This window comes from Musca autumnalis, unplaced genomic scaffold (genome assembly GCF_047663935.1).
Source record: "Musca autumnalis isolate F117 unplaced genomic scaffold, ASM4766393v1 scaffold_2, whole genome shotgun sequence".
Taxonomy (NCBI): domain Eukaryota; kingdom Metazoa; phylum Arthropoda; class Insecta; order Diptera; family Muscidae; genus Musca; species Musca autumnalis.
In genome coordinates this window covers 194,702,632-194,730,427 of record NW_027411755.1, presented here as the reverse complement: position 1 = coordinate 194,730,427, position 27,796 = coordinate 194,702,632, and the positions used below count along the sequence as shown (strand labels likewise).

Here is a 27,796-nt window from a genome sequence, read left to right as displayed (position 1 = left end):
GTTCTTCTTGAGTTTTTCTATAGACCGAATAGGACCCCTTGAGGTCTTCTATAGACACAATAAGGCCTCTAAAGGTATTCCATAGGATCTCTTGAGGTCTTCTTTAATCAACAAAAGATGAAGGCTTCTTGAAATCTCCTATAGACAACAGAAGACCTCTTGAGGTCTTCCGTAGACAACAGAGGACCTCTTGAGGTGTTCTATAGACATAAAATCTTTTGAGGAGTTCTAGAGACAGAAGAAGGCCTTTTAAGGTGTTCCATAGATAGAAAAGTACCTCTTTAGATTTTTATAGACAGGAGAAGACCTCTGAAAGTGATCTATAGACAGAGGAAGACTTCTTGGGTTTTCTGTAGAATGAAATAAGTCTCGTGATGGTTTCTATAGAAAGAAGAAGACCTTTTAGAAGACTTATAGAAACAATCAAACCTATCGAAATTTTCTATACACAGAAAAACTACCTCATGAAGTATCCTATAGACAGAAACAGACTTCTTGAGATGTTCTATACACCGAATAAAGCTGTTACGGTCTTCTATAGATAGAATAAGGCCGCTTGAGGCTTTCTAAAGACGGAATATGACTTATTGAGACAGAAGAAGAAGATGACATGTTAAGGTCTTCCATAAACAGAAGCAGACCTCTCGAGGTTTTCGATAGTCAGAAGATGCGTTTTTAAGGTCTTCTAAAGACCAAAAAAGTCCTTTTGAGGTCTACTATATAAAGAAGACGGCTTTTGAGGTCTTCTACAGACAATAGAAGACCTCTTGAGATCGTCTATAAAAGGAATACAACCTCGTGAGGTCTTCTATAGACAGAAGCAGACTTCTTGGTATGTTCTGTACACCGAATAAACCTTTTAAGGTCTTCTGTAGACAGAATCAGGCCTCTTGAGGTGTTTTAAAGACGGAATATGAGACATTCGATAGACAGAAGCAGACCTCTTGAGGTGTTGTATATATAAAAGAAGATCTGTTGGCGGTTTCTATAGCAGAAACATCTTGAGCTTTTCTATAGACAAAGAATGCCTCACGAAGTCTTCTATAGACACAATGAGACCACTTGAGGTCTCCTGCAGGCATACTAAGACCACTGGTGGTCTTTTATGGAAAAAAGAAGACCTCTTTAGGTCTTCTATAGACAGAAAATGACCTCTTGAGGTCTTTTATAGGCAAAAGAAGACCTTTTGAGGTCTTCTGTAAGCAGAGAACCTCTTGAGGTGTTCTATAGACATAAGATCTTTTGAGGAGTTGTATAGACAGAAGAAGGCCTTTTGAAGTGTTCTACAGATAGAAGAAGACCTCTTTAGATCTTATATATAGACAAGGGAAGGCCTCTTGAGGTGTTCTCTAGACAGAGGAAAACTTCTGGTGTCTTCTGTAGATAGAAAAACGTATCGTATAAGAGTTTTATAGAAACAATAAAACGTCTCGAGATTTTCTATAGACAGAAAAATACCTCATGAAGTTTTCTATAGACAGAAGCAGACTTCTTGAGATGTTCTATACACCGAATAAACCTTTAAAGGTCTTCTGTAGACAGAATTTGGCCTCCTAAGGTGTTCTAAAGACGGAATATGACTTGAGGTGTTCTATAGACAGAAGAACACCTCTTGGAATCCTCTATAGACTGAAGAACACCTCTTGAGGCCTTCGATCTACAGAAGCAGATCTCTCCAGGTTTTCGATTGAGAGAAGAAGCCTTTTTGAGGTCTTCTGAAGAGAAAAGAAGACCACCTGAGGTTATTCGTAGCCAAAAGATGACTTTTTGAGGTCCTCTATAGTCAGAAAAGGGCCTCATGAGGCCTTCTATAGATCGAATAAGACATCTGAGGCTATTTTATAGGCAAAAAGGCCTCTTGAGTTCTACTATAGACAGAAGAAGACCTCTTGAGGTCTTCGATAGACAGAAGCAGACCTCACGAAGTTTTCGATTGACAGAAGAAGTCTACTATAGACAGAAGACGACTTTTTGAGGTCTTCTACGGACACCAGAAGACCTCTTGAGATCGTCTAGAAGACAACCTCGTGAGGTCTTTAATAAACATGCCTCTTGAGGTCTTATATAGACAAAAACAAACTTCTTCAGATGTTCTATACACCGAATAAACATTTTAAGGTTTTCTATTCACAAAATCGGTCCTCTTGAGGTGTTCTAAAGACGAAAGATGACTTCCTGAAGTGTTCTATAGACAGAAGATGACCTCTTCAAGTCATCTTTAGAAAAAAGAAGACCTCTTGAAGCCCTCCATATACAGAAAAAGACCTCTTGAGGCCTCCTTTAGGCAGGCCTCTTGAGGTCTATCTTGAGGTCTTCTATTGTCAAAAAAGTCCTCTAAAGGTATTCTATAGAAGGAAGAAGGTCTCTTCAGTTCTTCTATAGACAACAGAAAGACCTCCTGAGCACCTACGTACTTAGAAATTTATGGGGGGTGGGTGTTTCACTAGACCAAATATGACTTTTTGGAACAAAATGCTCAAGAGTCTTGAGGTGTTCTATAGAAAAAATAATAACTCTTGCGGTGCTTCACAGACAAAATAAGACTCGTGAAGTTGTATATAGATAGAATAACCTCTTGAGGTCTCCTTTTGACCGAAGGCCACTTCTTAAAGTGTTCTATAAACAGAACACCACTTGAGATCTCCTATAAATAGAACAAGATCTCTTAAAATTTCAGCTGGATCCTAGAAGTGGACTTAATTTGGAATTTTGTGAAGAGGATCTAATTTTTGGATTCATTATTTTCGATAGTTGTTGTGCCATTTTAGTTGGTCACATAAGAATTATATCATCTGTTTATATCAATCAGATTCACAACATTTACCTTCGATGAACATTTCAAACTAATGCTCGAGCAGCCCTAAAACTTCAAATTTTGAACTTTTGTGAGGGACATGCATGAAGTTGTTTTCCGATATAGACCATTTTCGGACTTGATTTAAGTACGTACAAAGGTTGGACCAATGTCAGTCTATATCTTCGATAGTTATTGTGTTAACCAGCCGTTTTAATAATACGCCGTAGGATATTTTCGAGCTTAGTCACCTTTGGATTTTCTATAACTTTTGTGAACATGTCAGGAAGCATGGACCTACCAATGAAAACATTTTATCGTTGATACAAAATTCACAATGTTCGATGAAAATTTCAAAGCAATCCTCATATAGGCCTTAAACTGCACTTATGAGGAAATAGTGGACTTTTGCGCGAGAGGTACCCGAAGATGTTCTACGATATAGTTCATCTTCCAACTTGATTTAAGGTTGAGAGAAATATTACGATATACAAATATTAAACCCATGTCAGTCACTCATTTCGATAGTTATCGGGTGAACTAGCCATTTTAATTGGTCATCGTAGAATTATTTAGACTTTTCGCACATTATGTCAGGACTTGCCTACCTGGACCTGGAGAGGACCACAAGGATTACCTGGGGTATAAATTTCAAAACGATCCTCGAACAAGCGTTAAGCGCATGCACTCGAGCGATAATTATGACATTTTATGATGGAGGTACGACCGGCAAAACGATCGGATATTCAATTCGTCAGCTGTCGTGCTCATCAGTCATTTTATTTGGTGCCCGCAGGGTTTTTTAGGTCTTATGGGACATTATCTCTGGAAGTATGGACTTACCGCCAAAAAAATTATACATTCTTAATAGGGGCGGCGATGACTATCTGCTGCTAATAATTTCAAAATGTCCCTAAAATTAATTTTTGTGGACATTTTTGCAATTATGTGTGGGTATCTCCCATAATAGTGTACCTGTGTCGTAGGTATCGCGTTCTGCAGACATTCTCTGAAATTGTTTTCAACATTTTTAAACTGAATTTAAAATTTATTGCATTTCTCCATACAATTGCCCTTTCCCTTCCAAACTTTTATTTTCTAACCAACAAAATGAGACGGCATTCATTAACATAAGCTTTGGCTTAAGGCTTCATGTGATGTATGAAAAACCTTGATCCTGAAATTGTAGTCCTTTGTCTTAGTTCTTTGTCTCCAACTCTTTTATGGGACTTGCATTATACAGAGATATGAGACCGGGGGGAATGTTGATATCTTTTATGTTCCACATAAAGAAGAATAAATGGAAATTCCTCCGTACATGAATAAATAATATATGACCATCAAGTACAACAACAACAACGTTGTTTATTATTGTCAACTGTGTTACATGGAAAAGGAAACTCGGGATAATAAATAAGGAAAATTATTTTTTTCTCAACATCCATAAGACATGATAGGGGTGTCTTTGTTTTTGCGACAAAACTGCTCATCTGTTTCTCCTTGTATCCCACTTCGTCTCCTTCTTCCTATTTTGGCCATAATACATTTTCCAAGCGACATGTTTTGAATCCCTTAAATTCTTCTTATCTACAGTCTAGCATTCATAATGGTAATACCCTGGGCCAAATGGGGGGGTGGGTGGTGGTCGGAAGAGAAAGAAACATGAATAAAGTGATAAACCATAATAACTCTGCTTTATGAATAGAAAAATAATGAAGAAGAACAAGAAGAAAAAACAAAAACTTGACATTCAAAAGTCTTCCAACAACAGCAGTTGTTGTTTACAATGCTCTGCTGTAAAGCTTGACAGGATAATGGAATGTGGAATGTTTGTGTGTCTCTGTATGTGAGAGGACATTTTTATCCTCTATGAAAAATGTCTACGATATACATACATAGATTTTTTATGTTTGTTTTCCATTTTCTCCTGTAATCCGCGTCTTTATAATTTTGTGCCCGCCATCAGGTGGGTTGAAGTTCGTTTGCAAAGGCAAATATGAAAATAAAACATCAGTCCGAAAGTTAGACAAAGGAAACCGAACAGAGAGAACAATATGTTTTATACAACAACAAACTTCCAACGTTTTAACTTCAATGAATATGCCAAAACATATGCAAAATGGAAATCCGCAGATGTTGTATTTGAGTTGTTTGAGCTTTTATTTAAAAAATAAATATTTTTATATCAATGTTTTTATATAAATGTTTATTTAAAAAATATAAAAAATTGAATATCATTTAAAAAATTAAAAAGAATATTTAAAAAATCTATGCTTGCCGTTGCTTGCCTTGAAAAATATTCTTAAAAAATCCACGCTTGTCGTTGTTTGCCTTGAAAAATATTCCTTAAAAAATCCACGCTTGTCGTTGTTCGCCTTGAAACAAAATATTTTTTTAAAAAATCCACACTTGTCTTTGTTTGCCTTGAAAAATATTCTTATATAGTTTATATCGTTTTAATAATTTTACAAAAATTCAAAAAAATTTTTTTTTTCAAAAAAAAAAATATTACTTTGTCTTTTAAAAAATGTTTTTTTAATATGTTAAAAAATTGGAAATTTTTTTAAATTAATGGTTTTTTATAAATTTAAAAAAAAGAATTATTTGTTTTTATATTTTAATAATTAGAAAAATATTTTAAAAAGTATTAAAACTAATTTTTAAATATTTTTAAATTATTAAAAAAAATATTTTCAAAAAATTCACACTTGTCGTTGTTTACCTTGAAAAATATTCTTAAAAAATCTACGATTGTTGTTGTTAGCCTTGAAAAAATATTCTCTAAAAAATCAGTGCTTGTCCTCGTTTGCCGTGAAAAAAATAATTTTTTAAAAAATCCACACTTGTCGTTGTTTGCCTTGCAAAATATTCTTATATAGTTTATATCGTTTAATAATTTTTCAAAAATTCAAAAAAATTTTCAAAAAAAAATATTACTTTGTCTTTTAAAAAATGTTTTTTAAATATATAAAAAGATGCACATTTTTTTAAATTATTTCTTTTTATATTTTTTTACAAATATTATTTAGTAATATTTTAAAATTTGAAATAAAAAATTAAAAATAAAAATGTCAAATAATCATTTTTATTCAAAAAACGGGTGCCACCGTGGTGCAATGGTATGCACGCCCGCCTTGCACGCAGAAGGTCGCAGGTTCGATCCCCGGCCAAGCAACATCAAATATTTTTCAACGGTGGTATTTCAGCTTTGAAAAACTTCTCCACAAGTGGTGTCTTAAGACGCGCCGTTCGGACTCGGCGATAAACAGTAGGTCCCATATCATTGAGCTAAATATGAATCGGGGTGCACTCATTGGTATGAGAGAAGTCTCCCTTGTCCCGTATGGGATGTTGTGGAACAATGTTTTTTTGTTGTTATTCGAAAAACGAAGTTTTAAAAACCATTTTTAAATACAAAAAAATAGATTTAAAAAATATATTTTAAAAGCATAGTTTTTGTAAGAATATAGTTTTTAATTAATTATTTAAATTAATCGAGCTAACATGGCCTAAGGAATTTGTATTGAAAAATGAATTCTAGCGAAGTACCACACACTCAACCACTATTCTACGATCGTTTCGCTGGTGGTTTAAGCCAGCTCATCAGGCTTATTTTGAACGTAAATGGCTAGAAGACAAAGGCAGATTTTGATAACTTCTATTTATACAACCATTTTTAGAAATTTGTAGATATGAAGTATTTTTTGAAGTCTTTTTCTATATCAAGTCACCCTAGTGTCTTGTCTAGGAATTGTTTTCTCAATACATACACATGTACAATCGAAGGGGGGTTTCCTTCATGAATTGTAATGCCCTCCATTTCGGAAGTTTTTGTTGATATCATATCAAGAAGACCTCGACAACATTGTCTGTTTGTTTGAGAGGACCCAGGTTCAAACCTCAGCCGGGGCAGCCGAGCTCTGCTGTGAGTTTTTTTTTTATATTTATTATTTTCTTTTTAGGACGAAGGCCTTTATATACGAACGTTTTTAATTAATCATTTGAATTAATCGAGCTAACATGGCCTAGGGAATTTGTATTGAAAAATGAATTCTAGCGAATATTTTTTTAGTAATTACAAAATGTTTTAGAAAAATTAATAAAAAAACATTTTTAGAAATATAAAAAAAATATTATAGAACAGTTAAAATATGTTTCAACAATATATATTTTTTAATTCATAGTATATATAGTACAAAAAATATATTTTAAAAGGATAGTTTACATAAGATTTTTTTTTTTAAAAAATATTTTTTAATATTTTAAAAAATATATTTTAAAAAGTATTAAAAACGAATTTTAAAATATTTTTAAATTATAAAAAAATATTTTAAAACAGATATTAAAAAAATCATTTTTAAAAATATAAAAAATATTTTGAACAAAAAAATATTTTAAAACAGATATTAAAAAATCATTTTTAAAAATATTTTGAACAATATTACAAAGGAGTTTTATATTTTAAAATTGTTTAAAAATTATTTCTAAGAATATTTCTTTTAATTCATAGTATATATAGTATAGTATGATGTATAGTATGCAGTTGTATAAACATGATTTTCTAATATATTTAAAAAAATATAGTTAAAAGGACAAAGAACATTTATTTCAATATTTTTTAATTATTATTTTTTAATATTTCAACAAAACAATTTTTACAAAATAATATTTTAATCATTAAAAAATATTTTTAAATAATTTTTAAACATATTTTAAATATAAACCATTTTTTACCAGTTTTCTAGTATATTTAAAATATAAAATGCCTATAAAAAGGATTCTGGACTAAAAAATATAAAACAATATTAAAAAAATATTAGAAAACAGTTAAGAAAATGTTTTATATTTAAAAAAATGTTTAAACATTTTTTAATATTGTTTTAAATGTTTTATTTTAAAAGGATAGTTTTTATAAAAACCTTTTTTTTAAATATTTTGTTAAATTATTTGTTTTTTTAGTATTTAGACAAGACCATTATACAAAATATTTTTTATATTGTTTAATATTTTTTAGTATATATATATATATATATATATACTAGTATATATATATATAGTGAAAAGTTTTAAAAAATGTTTTTAATATATTTTAAAAGGATAGTTTTTCTAAGAACATTTTTTATATTATTTGTTTTTATTTTTATTTCAAAAATATTAAATATTAAATATAGTATTATTTGAATTTTTTGTTTAAATTTGTTTGTCATTTAAAAATGTTTTTTAACATTTAAAAACAGGCTTAAATATATATGTTTAAAAATTATTTATATTGTTTTAAAAACATTTTAATCATTTATAAAATTTAAAAAATATATTGTCAAGAATCCATTTTTTTCAAAGAAAAACGCATTTTATATAACTATTTTTAAATTAACAAATTAAAAAAAAAATACATTTAGAATAATTCATAGTTTTATAAAAATGTTTTTTTATATATATATTTAAAAAATATATCTTTAAAACTTTTTTTAAATTATTTTTTTATTTCTTTTTTTAATATTTAGACAAGATTATTATAACAAAACAATTTTTTGTGTTGTTTAATAATTTTTTAATATTTTAAATAAATATTAAAAACACATTTTTAGAAATATAAAAAAAAATATTAGAAAACAGTTAAAAATGTTTTATATTTTTTATTTTTATTATTTATTTCTTTAATATTTAAAGAAACCCATTTTTACAAAATATTTGTTCGATTTTTATTTTTAAAAATTAAAAAAAAATATTTTAAAAAGCATTTTTAAAATTTTTTTATATTTTAATATTTTTCAAAAAATTAAAAAATATTTTAAAACAGATATTAAAAAAGGCGTTTTTAAAGAAATAAAAAATATTTTAAAAAATATTACAAAACAGTAAAAACGTTTTTAAACGTTTTTTTATTTTTTAATATTTTTCAAAAATTTAAAAAATATTTTAAAAAAATATTACAAACAGTTCAAACAATTTAATTTTAATGTTTTATATTGTAAAAATGTTTAAAATATATATCTAAGAATATATATTTTTTAATTCATAGTATAAATAGTATAAAGTTTTATAAAAACGCTTTTTTAATATATTAAAAAAATATATTTTATAAGGATAGAACATTTTTTAAATATACAAGACTATTTTTACGAAATATTTTTTATATTGTTTAATATTTTTTAATAATTAAAAAATATTTTAAAGCAAATATTTTTAAATAATTTTTAAAAATTTTTTAAATATAAACAAATTTTTAACTGTTTTATAGTATTTTTAAATATAAAATGCTTATTAAATAAGGATGCTGGACTAAAAAAAGAATTTTTACAAAATTTAAAAAAAATATTAGAAAATAGAAAAGATGTCGTATATTTAAAAAATGTTTAAACATTTTTTCTAAGAATACTTTTTTTCGACATTTCAAAAATATGTCTCAAAATAACAGTTTTTATAAGAACATTTTTAAATATTTTTTTAATTATTTGTTTTTATGTATTATGTTTTTTTAATATTTAGACAAGACCATTATACAAAATATTTGTATGCTGTTTAATATTTTTTAATCATTTAATAATTATTAAAAAAAATAAATATAACAAAAATAAAAAATATAAGAAAACAGTTAAAAATTGTTTTATATTTAAAAATTTTATCTAAGAAAAATTTTTAATTATTGCTTTTTATATGTTTTAAAACATTAAAAAAAAAACAATTTTAAAATTGTCTGTATTTTTTAAAATTTTTTATTAATTTTTAAAGCATTAAAAAATATTTTTATATTTTTTTGTATTGTTTTAATATTTTGAAATATTTATTAAAAAATATTTTAAAACATATTCTTTCAACAACTAATAAATAATTAGTCTTAATTTTCTGATATTATTATTATTATTATTATTATTTTTATTATTATTATTATAATTATTATTTTTATTATTATTATTATTATTATTATTTATTATTATTATTATTATTATTATTATTATTATTATTATTATTATTATTATTATTATTATTATTATTATAAATTTTATTATTATTATTATTATTATTTGTAATAATTTTTCGACTGTTGTAAAGGTCAAATATATGACTTTTAGCTTACATCGAACAGCTGACAAAAACTCACTGTACTTATTATGTCTATATATTCTATTCTAGACTGTCATTTTCAAAAAGTTCAAACAAATATTAAAACACTTTTCCAAAAATCAATGAAATAATCAACAATTTTTTGTTTTCTGTTTTCGATTGAACATCTGGTTGAAAATTCAATTTCATTTTATTTGATATGCAAGTGCACCAACAACAACAAATACAAGCCGCCACAAATATCAATGGCCTTTCTGAGTAAAAACGAACAACAAAAAAAAAACAAAAAATTAAAACAGAAACAAACACTGAAAACAATTCGAAAAACGCGCAACAAAACGTACAACAACAATTATTTTAAATCAATGGGGATTTAAATTACAAATCGAAATTGATAAAATTAATTATACCACGTCAAAGTCCCATATGTTTTGTGCTTCGCAGATTCATTGACTGTTTGGTTGGTTGGTCACTGTTGTATTGAATTTGTTACGAATTCGAAAATTAATATCAGGCCATGTGGACTTTTGAAAGCTCATTGCGTTGAGGTTGTACGATTTTTTTTGGGTCACAACAAATGCACTGCCAACGTATTTCTTTTTTTTTTTGACAAAAGATGAAAGAGGGAAAAAATTATAAAATAATTATTATGCCTGTCTGCGTACTCGATAATTTGTAATAATTATTACTAATGTTTCTAAAATTGACAGTTGTTTAATGGAAAAGTTGCTGAAAAAAGTGTTTCAGCAACATTCAGTAAGTACGAGGACAAACCTATTATTTAAATTAATATTGTTTTTCAGGGACTTAAAAACTGTTTTCTCGGGGTCTTTTAGCAAGAAGAGACAACAAGGTGGTTCCTTATACATTATCGAGGTTCTTTAGCCCTTACAAAAGACCCCACGATATTATTTCGAGAGCTAAAAATTGGTTTTGCCAGGGACTGTTATCAATAAGAGACCACAGGAGGTCCCTATAGCCATTAAGGCTTTTCGATCTTTTTTCAAATCTGTCCTAAGTTTCTTTCAAATCTATCCTAAGTTTTGAAATTCCAAAGAAATTTAATAACCCTATAATTATTTTTAGTTGTTAATGGATCCATCAAATGTGTTTTAAGTTTACCTTTTACATGCATTTTATATGAAAAAGAATGTGGATGTTTACCTGGAAATAAAAGAAAAAGAAAAAATCTATTAATATAACAAAGAATATTGTTAAATAAACTTTAGGTCTATAAAAAAGAAAAATCCCCTTCTTTACCCATTTCTCCACGTTTTCCTCAAAACCTTTGTCAGTCATTCGTTGCTGACTGAATGACGCTTTAAAGTTCATACTGCAGACAAAACCGCAAAGTTATTAAAATTAATGATGGAATTTAATAACGAACGACAAAAATAAAAGACAACTCAAACCCAAGCCAAAATAACCGCTCTACCAGGGATTCCCGCTACTCTCAGCATTATGACCATATAGTGTACTGGTTATGAATAATCCACCATTTGGTTTTAATTTAAAACCAAGCAGCCAGTGAAGAGTTGGCCATAAAACAGAGACGGAAAATAAGAAGAAAAACCCCCGATGAAGACTCATAAGTTGCAATTTTACGATTATGGCGACAACAATGAGAATGACTGCAAGCCAGTCAGCCAGCAAGCAGTCGGGTAAATGCAGTCAGTGATGACAACCAAAATTGATGACGCTAAAGAAGACGTGGTAATAGTGTGATAAGCAATTGCTGTCAGTCAGCCACATCTCACTTGAACAACAGCAGAATGAATGGTTGCACTAATTTATAAGTTTTTTTTGTAAAGACAATAATGCAACAGCAGCAGTGGCGGTGGTAGCAATGGTGGTCGGTTAGTTACTGTCACTAAATTGTTGTACACTAAAAGAAATGTACACTATAAAGTAAATGGCAAACGAATTATAGTGAAAGATATGTTAAAAAGAATTAGTAAGCTTTGCCCACTGAGATCCGAAACTATAGTCTTAAGGTAAGGTCACATTAGGCAAATATTTGCTCCAGCGACGGGCATTGTGCGCTTACTGAGATCAAGTGAGTGTTAATAATACATTGAATTTATGCTCCCTTGTTCTCAGTAAGCGCACATTTCCGGTCGCTGGAGCAAATATTTGCCTAATGTAACTCTACCTTTAGCCCTTGGTAAAAACGCAGGTAAATTTTCCCCAATTAAAAATAAAAGTTTATAATTTTGCCTGTCAGGAGGAAGATGATTTTTAATATTATTTTTTAGTCGTTTTTAAAGTCGTTATTAAAACAACGTCTCGGGGATTAAGTCAAACTTTTAATTTTTATATATAAACAAAAAATAATTTTCTACAATAAAACCAATCACCCAAGCAACTACAAATTTCACTAATTAAATCTACCAGGAAAAAAGTTAACGCCCCAAAAACATGATCAATAATGTTCAGCAAATATTCAAACTCAGCCAACAAAGAGAGAAAGAAAGTAACAACCACACAAAACAACAAATATTAATTACAGTTTTTAGTTAATAACAATTAAATTAAATACGACGTCATGATAAATAATACATTGTAGACATCGTCATCATTATCATCGCTAACGCTAGTGTAAGCTTTCTTTTCGACAAATTGACAGAAAGAAATAATGACGAATTTTTTTTATTTGTGAATTTCAATTTGTGTCAATTAAAAGTAATTTCTTCTTTCTACGTTGGTATTTTCTTCCTTTAGTAGTTGTGAAGAAGAAGAAGCAGGGAAACAAGTTCAAAATAATTGAAACCGAATTTATTAAATAAGAAAATAATTTACATTAATGGGAGGGCAGAGCTACAAAATTTGCTTTCATTTAATCATTCATTAGGGCAGCAATTATTTCATTGAGCAAAAATAATTTGAATATGTAATTAAATCATTGATTGGAAGGTAGTGGAGCTGCGGAAGGGGAGTTCGTAATCAAATTCGAAATTATTGAAAGAAAAAAACACACAGGAATGATTATGGAAAACAATTAAAAAAGAAAACGGATATGATCAGAACAAACATACAATATTGAAAGTCCAATATATTATTATTTTTACATATATTATAATAATTTTTTAATCATTATTGTATTTATATAATTAAAATAGTAATAATTGAAATTATATAATATGATCAGAACAAACATACAATATTGAAAGCCTAATATATTATTATTTTTACATATATTATAATAATTTTTTAATCATTAATAATTATAAGTCATTATTGTATTTATATAATTATAATAGTAATAATTAAAATTGTATAAAAAATTATAATAATAATTATTATAATATAATTATTATTACAATTATAAATATTATTATAATTATTATCATTGTAATTATTATATAATTATTAAAATTATAATTATTTACTATAATTAAAATTATTTTTATATAATTTTATGATTTTTATTTTTAAAATTATAATTATAATGAACATGATAATAGTTAATAATACAATGATAATAGTTATAATATTTATAAAAATAGTTATGACTATAATAAATAATTATAATTTTAATAATTATATTATTATAATAATATTTATAATAGTTTTAATTATTATTGTAATTTTTATTATATTTTAATTATTTTTATTAGCGTTATAAATTATTTATATCTTCTTAAAATGTTATAATAATTTATACTAATTATTATTAATTATATTATTTATAATTTTATAATAATTATTATAATTATAATAAATTTTAAATAAATTATAATAATGATAATTATCATTATAAAGAAATGAATAAAAATAATTGGAAAATATTATTATTATAATAGTTATAGTTGTTATAATAGTATTTATAATTGTTGCTGTAGTTCTTATTATTATTATTATTATTATTATTATTATTATTATTATTATTATTATTATTATTATTATTATTATTATTATTATTATTATTATTATTATTATTATTATTATTATTTTTATTATTATTATTATTATTATTATTATTATTATTATTATTATTATTATTATTATTATTGTTATTATGATTATTATTATTATTATTATTATTATTATTATTATTATTATTATTATTATTATTATTATTATTATTATTATTATTATTATAATTATTATTATTATTATTACTATTATTATTATTATTATTATTATTGTTATTGTTATTATTATTATTATTATTAATATTAATATTAATATTATTATTATTATTATTATTATTATTATTGTTATTATTATTATAATTATTATTATTATTATTATTATTGGGGGCCACCGTGGTGCAATGGTTAGCACGTCCGCCTTGCACTCAGAAGGTCTGCGGTTCGAATCCCAGGCCAAGCAACATCAAATTTTCAACGGTGGCAAAATTCCCCCTCAGTAATGCTTGGCGACATTTCCTGAGTATTTAAGCCATGAAAAACTTCTCTACAAGTGGTGTCGTAAGACACGCCGTTCGGACTCGGCAATAAAAAGTAGGTCCCATATCATTGAGCCAATATGAATCGGCGTGCACTCATTGATATGAGAGAAGTCTCCCTTGTCCCATCTGGGATGTTTGTGGAACAATTATTATATACATATATACATATATTATTATTATTATTATTATTATTATTATTATTATTATTATTATTATTATTATTATTATTATAATTATTATTATTATTATTGTTATTATTATTATTGTTATTGTTATTATTGTTATTATTATTATTATTATTATTATTATTATTATTATTATTATTATTATTATTATTATTATTATTATTATTATTATTATTATTATTATTATTATTATTATTATTATTATTATTATTATTATTATTATTATTATTATTATTATTATTATTATTATTATTATTATTATTATTATTATTATTATTATTATTATTATTATTATTATTATTATTATTATTATTATTATTATTATTATTATTATTATTATTATTATTATTATTATTATTATTATTATTATTATTATTATTATTATTATTATTATTATTATTATTATTATTATTATTATTATTATTATTATTATTATTATTATTATTATTATTATTATTATTATTATTATTGTCATTATTATTATTATTATCATTAATATTATTATTATTGTTATTATTATTGTTGTTATTATTATTGTTGTTATTATTATTAATATTATTATTATTATTATTATTATTATTATTATTATTATTATTATTATTATTATTATTATTATTATTATTATTATTATTATTATTGTTATTATTATTATTATTATCATTAATATTATTATTATTGTTATTATTATTATTGTTATTATTATTATTATTATTATTATTATTATTATTATTATTATTATTATCATATTATTATTATTATTATCATATTATTATCCCCGCAGGGGCACCTCAAAAAGAAGAGGTGACGGGCTTAACGACCCCGCGGACCCCACGTGAACCCTGAGAGCGTCTGCCTCGCAGCGAGCGGCTCTCGGGTCAGCGTGTGCTCCCATGTTAGGGACGGCTGCCTGATACAAAAATCATCGATGACAACCCTGCTATGAATATGGAACACGATACTGATTACATTACGAGCTTATGGCCACGGGCTGGTAGCAGCGGCAGTCTGTCACCTCAGTAAGTGGGAGTGGAATCCCTCCGAAATGGCTTTCAGGTTAATGTCGGCGCTATCCTCCGTCCTACTAAAACCTTGGCAAGGCCTCAAAAAACGCTCTTTATTCTGTCGCCATTCAATTGGTCTTGCAGGGTCAGTTGACATTATGGTCCTGATTAGCTCCCGACCTGGCTCTGAACACAAGTGCTCATAAGGCCTTGTGTCAACCCTCGCGAGGACCTCCATGCGCGTAGACAACCTCGGGGTCACATAAAGGGTAACTGCATTACAGATAAAGATAACGGATTTGAGTTGGGACCCAACAACACAAAATGACGTCAACTCCACAAACCCTAGAAGAAGAAGCATTTGCTTTCCGCATCAGCTCCAGAATTAAGCGCACCCCCGTGAACTCATCTGCGGTAGAAACAGCTGAACTTATGCCAGGCAACGTAGAAACTCCACAATCTACAGCAGCAGCGGCGCTAATAACGCTGGTTCAAACCTCTCCAAAGCAGGAATACATACTCCAAATGAGAACATCGGAAGAGGAAGCCCTGGCAAAATGTCATAACGTGCTTCGAAAGATGAAAGACGCAATCAATAAGCAGCGGAACATTAGCAGAGATGTTCAAAATGGTGTCTCTGAATTAGATGAGTTACTCGACGTAATTGCCGATTACAGAAGGAATTGGAAAACAGCCGAACAAGCAATCGAAATAAAAAGTTATGCGAATACAATAAGCCGAGCCGAGCCTGCGCAGACACCTCAACCGAGTCAACACAAGAGAAGTGCATCAAGCCCAGGCGAAGCTAACCCTGGAAAGAGGCACAAAAAGAAAGCGGTAGAAACTCCCAAAGAACCACCCATAAGAAAACAACCGGAAGATAAAACAAAATGGATATCCGTAGGCAAGAAAAACAAGAAGACACCAAGAAACCGTTCCGACGCTGTCATCATTAAACCAAGCGCAGGCAACAGTTATTCCGATGTACTCAAAAACATCAGACAAAATGTTAGACCTGAGGAAGCAGACGTAGCCATACGGTCAATAAGTAAAACAAAAACAGGAGCAGTCCTATTGGTGATGGGAAGAGGTGGGGAGCGAGAAAAATTCTGTGACGCCATTAAAGCATCTCTGAAGGACTCAGCCACAGTAGAGGAGAAAATACCCAAGGCCACGGTCGAATTACAAGACCTGGATGCCTTAACAACCCCAGAAGAAGTGAAACTCGCAGTAAACAAGACCACAAAAATAGCTGTAACTGATATTACAGTACATTTAACAGCTCCAAACCACAGGGAACAGAGAAGAGCTTTTGTCACAATTCCCATACATGGCGCCAGGAAAATACTGGAGACCAGACTGCTAAAAGTCGGAGTGACTGACAACAAAGTAAAGTACAGAGAAGAATTGAAACGATGTTATAGATGCTTTGGTGCCGGACATAATCAATATGAGTGCAACGGCCCGGACAGAAAAGGCATGGGCCTATGCATCCGTTGCGGAGAAAAAGGTCATAAACTAAAAGAATGCAAAAACCAGAAGAAATGCTGCATATGTACAGAAGAAGGGAAGGCCAAAGTGGATCACTTACCTGGATCCAACAGCTGCTTTTCAACCAAAAAGCAAATATGAAGATCCTACAGCTCAATATGCACAGAGGAAAAGTTGCAGATTCAATCCTACCACAGATAGTGCATGAACAAGAGGCAGACATCATGGTTATCAGTAAGCAATACTCATCAAAAATAAGTGGACAGTGGTTTGAGGATGTTTCAAAAACAGCTGCAATATGGATTCCAGACAGGAGAAGCAAGAAGCCTAGTAAAGAAGGAAAAGGGAATGGTTACGTTTGGATTCAATTCCATGATGTCACAGTCATGAGCTGCTACCTCACCCCCAGTGACTCGATGGATGAATTTCAGCTGAAGCTTAATGAAATAGAGGATGAAACCAGGAACATCGATGGTATTATTATTATTATTATTATTATTATTATTATTATTATTATTATTATTATTATTATTATTATTATTATTATTATTATTATTATCATTATTATTATTATTATTATTATTATTATTATTATTATTATTATTATTATTATTATTATTATTATTATTATTATTATTATTATTATTATTATTATTATTATTATTATTATTATTATTATTATTATTATTATTATTATTATTATTATTATTATTATTATTATTATTATTATTATTATTATTATTATTATTATTATTATTATTATTATTATTATTATTATTATTATTATTATTATTATTATTATTATTATTATTATTATTATTATTATTATTATTATTATTATTATTATTATTATTATTATTATTATTATTATTATTATTATTATTATTATTATTATTATTATTATTATTATTATTATTATTATTATTATTATTATTATTATTATTATTATTATTATTATTATTATTATTATTATTATTATTATTATTATTATTATTATTATTATTATTATTATTATTATTATTATTATTATTATTATTATTATTATTATTATTATTATTATTATTATTATTATTATTATTATTATTATTATTATTATTATTATTATTATTATTATTATTATTATTATTATTATTATTATTATTATTATTATTATTATTATTATTATTATTATTATTATTATTATTATTATTATTATTATTATTATTATTATTATTATTATTATTATTATTATTATTATTATTATTATTATTATTATTATTATTATTATTATTATTATTATTATTATTATTATTATTATTATTATTATTATTATTATTATTATTATTATTATTATTATTATTATTATTATTATTATTATTATTATTATTATTATTATTATTATTATTATTATTATTATTATTATTATTATTATTATTATTATTATTATTATTATTATTATTATTATTATTATTATTATTATTATTATTATTATTATTATTATTATTATTATTATTATTATTATTATTATTATTATTATTATTATTATTATTATTATTATTATTATTATTATTATTATTATTATTATTATTATTATTATTATTATTATTATTATTATTATTATTATTATTATTATTATTATTATTATTATTATTATTATTATTATTATTATTATTATTATTATTATTATTATTATTATTATTATTATTATTATTATTATTATTATTATTATTATTATTATTATTATTATTATTATTATTATTATTATTATTATTATTATTATTATTATTATTATTATTATTATTATTATTATTATTATTATTATTATTATTATTATTATTATTATTATTATTATTATTATTATTATTATTATTATTATTATTATTATTATTATTATTATTATTATTATTATTATTATTATTATTATTATTATTATTATTATTATTATTATTATTATTATTATTATTATTATTATTATTATTATTATTATTATTATTATTATTATTATTATTATTGTCATTATTATTATTATTATCATTAATATTATTATTATTGTTATTATTATTGTTGTTATTATTATTGTTGTTATTATTATTAATATTATTATTATTATTATTATTATTATTATTATTATTATTATTATTATTATTATTGTTATTATTATTATTATTATCATTAATATTATTATTATTGTTATTATTATTATTGTTATTATTATTATTATTATTATTATTATTATCATATTATTATTATTATTATCATATTATTATCCCCGCAGGGGCACCTCAAAAAGAAGAGGTGACGGGCTTAACGACCCCGCGGACCCCACGTGAACCCTGAGAGCGTCTGCCTCGCAGCGAGCGGCTCTCGGGTCAGCGTCTGCTGAACTTATGCCAGGCAACGTAGAAACTCCACAATCTACAGCAGCAGCGGCGCTAATAACGCTGGTTCAAACCTCTCCAAAGCAGGAATACATACTCCAAATGAGAACATCGGAAGAGGAAGCCCTGGCAAAATGTCATAACGTGCTTCGAAAGATGAAAGACGCAATCAATAAGCAGCGGAACATTAGCAGAGATGTTCAAAATGGTGTCTCTGAATTAGATGAGTTACTCGACGTAATTGCCGATTACAGAAGGAATTGGAAAACAGCCGAACAAGCAATCGAAATAAAAAGTTATGCGAATACAATAAGCCGAGCCGAGCCTGCGCAGACACCTCAACCGAGTCAACACAAGAGAAGTGCATCAAGCCCAGGCGAAGCTAACCCTGGAAAGAGGCACAAAAAGAAAGCGGTAGAAACTCCCAAAGAACCACCCATAAGAAAACAACCGGAAGATAAAACAAAATGGATATCCGTAGGCAAGAAAAACAAGAAGACACCAAGAAACCGTTCCGACGCTGTCATCATTAAACCAAGCGCAGGCAACAGTTATTCCGATGTACTCAAAAACATCAGACAAAATGTTAGACCTGAGGAAGCAGACGTAGCCATACGGTCAATAAGTAAAACAAAAACAGGAGCAGTCCTATTGGTGATGGGAAGAGGTGGGGAGCGAGAAAAATTCTGTGACGCCATTAAAGCATCTCTGAAGGACTCAGCCACAGTAGAGGAGAAAATACCCAAGGCCACGGTCGAATTACAAGACCTGGATGCCTTAACAACCCCAGAAGAAGTGAAACTCGCAGTAAACAAGACCACAAAAATAGCTGTAACTGATATTACAGTACATTTAACAGCTCCAAACCACAGGGAACAGAGAAGAGCTTTTGTCACAATTCCCATACATGGCGCCAGGAAAATACTGGAGACCAGACTGCTAAAAGTCGGAGTGACTGACAACAAAGTAAAGTACAGAGAAGAATTGAAACGATGTTATAGATGCTTTGGTGCCGGACATAATCAATATGAGTGCAACGGCCCGGACAGAAAAGGCATGGGCCTATGCATCCGTTGCGGAGAAAAAGGTCATAAACTAAAAGAATGCAAAAACCAGAAGAAATGCTGCATATGTACAGAAGAAGGGAAGGCCAAAGTGGATCACTTACCTGGATCCAACAGCTGCTTTTCAACCAAAAAGCAAATATGAAGATCCTACAGCTCAATATGCACAGAGGAAAAGTTGCAGATTCAATCCTACCACAGATAGTGCATGAACTAGAGGCAGACATCATGGTTATCAGTGAGCAATACTCATCAAAAATAAGTGGACAGTGGTTTGAGGATGTTTCAAAAACAGCTGCAATATGGATTCCAGACAGGAGAAGCAAGAAGCCTAGTAAAGAAGGAAAAGGGAATGGTTACGTTTGGATTCAATTCCATGATGTCACAGTCATGAGCTGCTACCTCACCCCCAGTGACTCGATGGATGAATTTCAGCTGAAGCTTAATGAAATAGAGGATGAAACCAGGAACATCGATGGTATTATTATTATTATTATTATTATTATTATTATTATTATTATTATTATTATTATTATTATTATTATTATTATTATTATTATTATTATTATTATTATTATTATTATTATTATTATTATTATTATTATTATTATTATTATTATTATTATTATTATTATTATTATTATTATTATTATTATTATTATTATTATTATTATTATTATTATTATTATTATTATTATTATTATTATTATTATTATTATTATTATTATTATTATTATTATTATTATTATTATTATTATTATTATTATTATTATTATTATTATTATTATTATTATTATTATTATTATTATTATTATTATTATTATTATTATTATTATTATTATTATTATTATTATTATTATTATTATTATTATTATTATTATTATTATTATTATTATTATTATTATTATTATTATTATTATTATTATTATTATTATTATTATTATTATTATTATTATTATTATTATTATTATTATTATTATTATTATTATTATTATTATTATTATTATTATTATTATTATTATTATTATTATTATTATTATTATTATTATTATTATTATTATTATTATTATTATTATTATTATTATTATTATTATTATTATTATTATTATTATTATTATTATTATTATTATTATTATTATTATTATTATTATTATTATTATTATTATTATTATTATTATTATTATTATTATTATTATTATTATTATTATTATTATTATTATTATTATTATTATTATTATTATTATTATTATTATTATTATTATTATTATTATTATTATTATTATTATTATTATTATTATTATTATTATTATTATTATTATTATTATTATTATTATTATTATTATTATTATTATTATTATTATTATTATTATTATTATTATTATTATTATTATTATTATTATTATTATTATTATTATTATTATTATTATTATTATTATTATTATTATTATTATTATTATTATTATTATTATTATTATTATTATTATTATTATTATTATTATTATTATTATTATTATTATTATTATTATTATTATTATTATTATTATTATTATTATTATTATTATTATTATTATTATTATTATTATTATTATTATTATTATTATTATTATTATTATTATTATTATTATTATTATTATTATTATTATTATTATTATTATTATTATTATTATTATTATTATTATTATTATTATTATTATTATTATTATTATTATTATTATTATTATTATTATTATTATTATTATTATTATTATTATTATTATTATTATTATTATTATTATTATTATTATTATTATTATTATTATTATTATTATTATTATTATTATTATTATTATTATTATTATTATTATTATTATTATTATTATTATTATTATTATTATTATTATTATTATTATTATTATTATTATTATTATTATTATTATTATTATTATTATTATTATTATTATTATTATTATTATTATTATTATGATTATTATTATTATTATTATGATTATTATTATTATTATTATTATTATTAATAATAATATTAATATTATTATTATCCTAGGGCTTCATGCTCAGAGCTACTACGGTGGGTCAGTAGGTGGCGGATAGCTGCCTCTGTGGATCCCCCAATCAAACAACGCCACGCTGACATCGCTATGAACATGGAATACGATCGGAATACTTTACGACAAGATTGCTTCGGGCTGGCAGACGCGGCATTCTGTTACCTCAGTAAGTGAGAGTGACATCTCACCGAAATGGATTTCAGGCTAATGTTGTGTCTGTCTTCCGTCCCAATAGAACCTTGGCTAGGACTCAGGAAACGCTCCTTATTTCGTAGTCATTAATTTGGCCTTGCAGGTTGTCCGACCTGGCTCTGAACACAAGAGCCCATAAGGCCTTGTGTCAACCCTCGCGAGGACCTCACTGCTCGCAAAGGCACCATCGGGGTCAATGAAGGGCAACTGCATTACGAGAATAATGGTTCTGAGTTGGGACCCCCACCTACTTGATGATGAATATTGAAACCCTCAAAACCTTAGAAGAAGAAGAAAACGCTTTTCTTATGAGCTCGAAAACCAAACGAACTCCGATGAACTCCCAGGAAGAAGGAAATAGAGGTGAAGAGACAAAGACGCCGACGGTGATAGAAACTCCACAATCAAACGTTGGTGCAAGAGCTTAAAATAAGCAAGGAGAGAATTTATCCAGCCCAGCACCTTTAAAAATACAGAATAAGCGCAGTGCACCTATCCCGGTAGAAACCAATCCAGAGAAAAAGCATAAGCAGAAAGCAGCAGAATCTCTAGTTAAAGAAACAGCACTTACCGCTAAACCACAAGAATGGGAAGTTGTGTTGAAGAGGAGAAAACCAGGCCCTAAAAGCCCAAGAGAAAGGGAAGATGCTGTCGTCATTAAGCCACGCGAGGGGCATAGCTATGCAGACGTACTTAAAAGACTTCGCGAAAAGTTAATCCTGAAAATACGGAAGTAGCTATACAATCCGTGCGGAAGACGAAGACTGGGTCTATACTCGCCGTGATGGGAAAAGGAGGAAACAAAAACGAATTCTGCGAAGCAATAACGGACTCGCTTAAAGACGAGGCAATTGTGCAGAGCAAGAAATCAAAGGTCACAATAGAGATAATAGACCTCGACACACTCACCACAGAGGACGAAGTCCGCGAATCAATCAACAAGGTGACGAATCTGGCGAAGGAAGGCACAGACGTGAGGCTCTCCTCAACGAACAGCCGAGAACAGAAAAGAGCTTTTGTGTCGCTACCAGCATCAATTGCGAACACAGTCCATGAAAGACGAAGGAACCGTATTTGATGGCCAAACTGGAAAGTTAAATACCGAGATGATATAATGAGATGTTTTAAATGCTTCGAGCCAGGACACATGCAGTGGGACTGTAAAGGCCCAGATCGGAAATCAATAGGTGTTTGTAGAAAGTGCGGGCAGATAGGCCACAACATGAAGGATTGCACTAATCCAGTTAAATGCTGCATTTGCTCAGGCGTTGCGAATAGGCATACCAATCACATGCCCGGTTCCCGCAGATGTAAACCTGGAACCACAACATGATTAGGTTTCTCCAAGTAAAAATGCACAGAAGTAAAGTGGCAAATGCATTACTGCCAAAGGTAGTAGAAGAAGTAAATGCGGATATAGTTATAATTAGCGAGCAATATACAAATAAAAACGACGGGAAATGGCTCGAAGATACCACTAAGACTGCAGCAATCTGGATCCCACAAAGTAACCAGATCATCAAGACAACCGGGAACGGACATTGATATACGTGGATGCAACTCGCCAGTGTTACCATCATAAACTGCTACCTCAACCCAAGCGAAAATATTGATGCGTTCCAAGAGAAACTAAACTCCATTGAAGACTTCGCAAGATCACAGTGCAGAGATTTGATAATTGCTGGTGATTTCAACTCTCGAGCAATCGAGTGGGGAATGCCAACAACCAACTCAAGGGGACAGCGCATAGTAGAAATGATCGCACGTCTCGGTATGATAACCATAAACTCGGGAAACAAACCAACTTTTAGACGCCCATGGTGTGAGGGAACTATACCAGACGTCACGTTCGCTTCAGAGACACTGCTTAACAAAGTCAACGATTGGAGAGTCCTTGAAACTTACACAGCTATTGACCACCAATACATAGCATTCTGCTTTGAAACCGACATAATCTCACATGAGAGACGCACCCCTACAACTACTCGAAGATGGAATGTTAATAAACTCAACTCGTCTATTCTGCTTACGCAATTATACAGATTAGCGGAAGAATGCTTATCCCCAGATGATGCAAACAGCAAACCAGGTGATGTCGATCATCACAACCTGCTGCTATAAAGCGATGCCAAAATCAAAGGTCGGCACAAAGCGCAAAGAAGTATATTGGTGGAATACGTCCATAGATGAGTCTAGAAGAAATAATAATAATAATAATAATAATAGGGAGGGCCCGGCGAAATAAATAAAATAATAATAATAATTATAATAGTAATATAATTAGAATAATATTTATAATTATTACTTATTATTATAATTTTTATTATATAGGTTTAATTACTATTATTGTAGTATTATAGTTTTTATTATACAACTATCATATAATTATTATTAAAATTAAATTAATTATTATTGCAATAATTATACTTATTTTTATAATTATCAATGTTATAATTTTTTTATATTTAAATATTATATTATTTAATAATATATATTATTTAAAAATTTAAATAATAAAAACAATAATTAGTAAAAATTATTATAACATTTTAAAAAAGTATAAATAAATTATAATAATGATAATTTTAAAATAATAATTATAACAATTACAAATAAATAATATTATAATATTAATTATAATTATTATAATATGGTTACTATCACAATTATACATATTATTATTATATTATCATCATTGTAATTATTATATACTTATTAAAATTATAATTATTTTCAACTATAATTATAAATATTTTTATAAATATTATTATAATTATTGTCATTGGAATTGTTAACGTCAAAGTTAACTGTGCTGGTCACCCTATTTTCCTTTTCATATTTTTAGTTCTTTACTGCTGCATTTGTATCTCTCTCTTGGTACTAAACACAAATGTTCTCATTTCCTAAGAGTTTTTCTTTTCTCTCCATTGTAAATAAAATCACTTATCTTTTAACCTGCAAACATAATCATTGTTCCTGGTAAGATTAGTTTCCAAAACCACAAAATTTCTTGAAATAAACTTCCATAATTGTTCAATTCCTTCGGCTAAAAATCTTGTGTTTTTTCTTTCTTTTCTTTTTCATACTATCCTGAGGGGAAATTCTTTCTGACTCGAAGAAAGTTATTTCCATTTCACCGCAACATCTAACCATTCCAGAATTTCTAAGAAAATCCAGAGTATGACATTTTCAGTAATTATTATTATAATTTGTATTATTATAATAAGTTTTCAAATTTTATTTTCATTATTATTATTTTTTATAATTATTATAATAATGTTAATTATTATTATTTTTCCCTGCATGGGCATTTCAAGAAGAGGTGATGGGTTTAACTGTCTCGAAAACCCAACGTGAATCCTGAGAGCGTCGAACTCGTGGCAATCCCATCTCGGGTCAGCGTCTCAATGACAACTCTGCTATGAATACTTATGTAACACGATATCCCCCTCGGGTTTGAAGCAGCGGCATTCTGTTACCTCAGTATATAGGAGTAGAATCCCACCTTTCAAGCTAATGTCGAAAATACCTTCCGACCACTTTACTTTGCCAGGGACTTGGAGAACGTTACTTACTTTCGTCACTATTCATTTTGTCATGCAGGGTCAAATGATAACACTATCCTGATTAGCTTCCGGTCTGACTCCGAACATAAGTGCTCATAAATCCTTATGTAACTACATTACATGCGTAAGAATAACTGCTCTAAGTTGAGACCCAATAAACTGATGACAACTATAAATGCTCCTTACATCACACCTCCAACCACATAGTAAGAACTTGTCTATAGAAGCACCCTTTCTTCTAGAAAGGGTCTATAGAAGGACTCTTTCTTTCAGAAAGGTTGTATAGAGCACCCATCCTTTCAGATAGGGTTTATAAGAAGCAACGTGTTTTCCAGAAAGAGTGTACGGAAGCACCCTTTCTTTCAGAAAGGGTGTATAGAAGTACCCGGTCTTTTAGAAAGGGCGCATAGAAGCACCCTTTCTTTCAAAAAAGATCTATAGGAGCAATCTTTCTAGCGGGAAATAGGTGAAGAAAGCAACATTTAGCCCATTTTTGTTTAAATAGAAGAGCAAGTTTTGTAAATTTGGGAAAAATAGTTCTGGAACACAACTATTATGTTCAGAAACGACAATACATTTGGAGTTTATTAAGGATTTTTGTTTTTGATCTCAACATATCCCTCAATATCCATAATGACATTTCAAGTATTCATCAAGCATTCAAAACAACATTAATCTTAATTAAAATTATATACATATTTGACACAACGAATTATAGCTGCTATTCCTTTACTGTTATTTATTCATATCTTTATTGCAATTGTCGTTTGCTCAGACCCATTGCATTTATAAATTATACAATAAATTTCAATTTTTCTAGAGCTATTGCCAGCACCCTCTTCCACAACTGCTTGCCACCGGCTTGTTATCAAAATGTCTTGAACATGTCAATTGAAATGACATTAATATGTATCTCATTTAGAAATCATTTAAAAATAAATCGTCTACATACAGTATCGGCCAAAACTAAAGCACCCCCTCAGTAAATTTTTTTGAAATGATAATTTTTTTATGAAAACTAAATTATAAATTTATTTTTTATTTTTCTTTTTATTTATTTATATCTTTATAATTGAAAAATACAAAAATAAGGAGATCAGAATTTAATAAACAAAAGTTAAAATTCAAAAAACATTTTAGGTCGCAAATATAAGCGGACAAAACTAAAGCACCCCCCCATTTGAGGTACAGCAAAAACTATTGAAATCAATATTTCGTTGCTTATCCTCTATTCTGGATGACACAATCACATCTTTTAGGCATAAAGGATACTAAATTATTAATTATTGCAGGCGAAATAATCGGTTTTCGGAAAATTTAGCTTAAATCCTCAAAATACTGAAAATCGGAAGGTACCGTTATATGGAGGCTACACCCAAACGTGGACCCAGGTCCACGATTTTTGGTGGATATGTTTTGTGACCACTAAGAACCCTAAGTACCAAATTACAGCTAGTTTAGTAGGAAAATGTGGCTTAAATATCCGAAATACCGAAGATCGGAAGGTACCGCTATAAGGGGCTATACCAAAACATTAGCCGATATTGCTCATATTCATCCAAAAATGATGCTACAGCATCCACTAGTCAAATACAATACGCTAACGTTTAAAAATTTGCAAA

The 27,796-nt window shown here is 27.4% G+C and overlaps 1 protein-coding gene across 5 annotated transcripts in view; it reads right to left on the bottom strand.

Annotated features, from left to right (window-relative positions):
• spen (spen family transcriptional repressor split ends) overlaps window positions 1-27,796 on the bottom strand; it is a 344,925-nt gene that overhangs the window by 249,933 nt on the left and 67,196 nt on the right. The window contains exon 2 of one of the 5 annotated variants that reach the window (XM_073970448.1): window positions 10,982-11,023. The exons of the other annotated variants lie outside the window; for them this stretch is intronic. The gene's annotated coding sequence lies outside the window, so the exon portion shown is untranslated. The remainder of the gene's footprint in view (window positions 1-10,981; window positions 11,024-27,796) is intronic. 5 annotated transcript variants of the gene reach the window in all.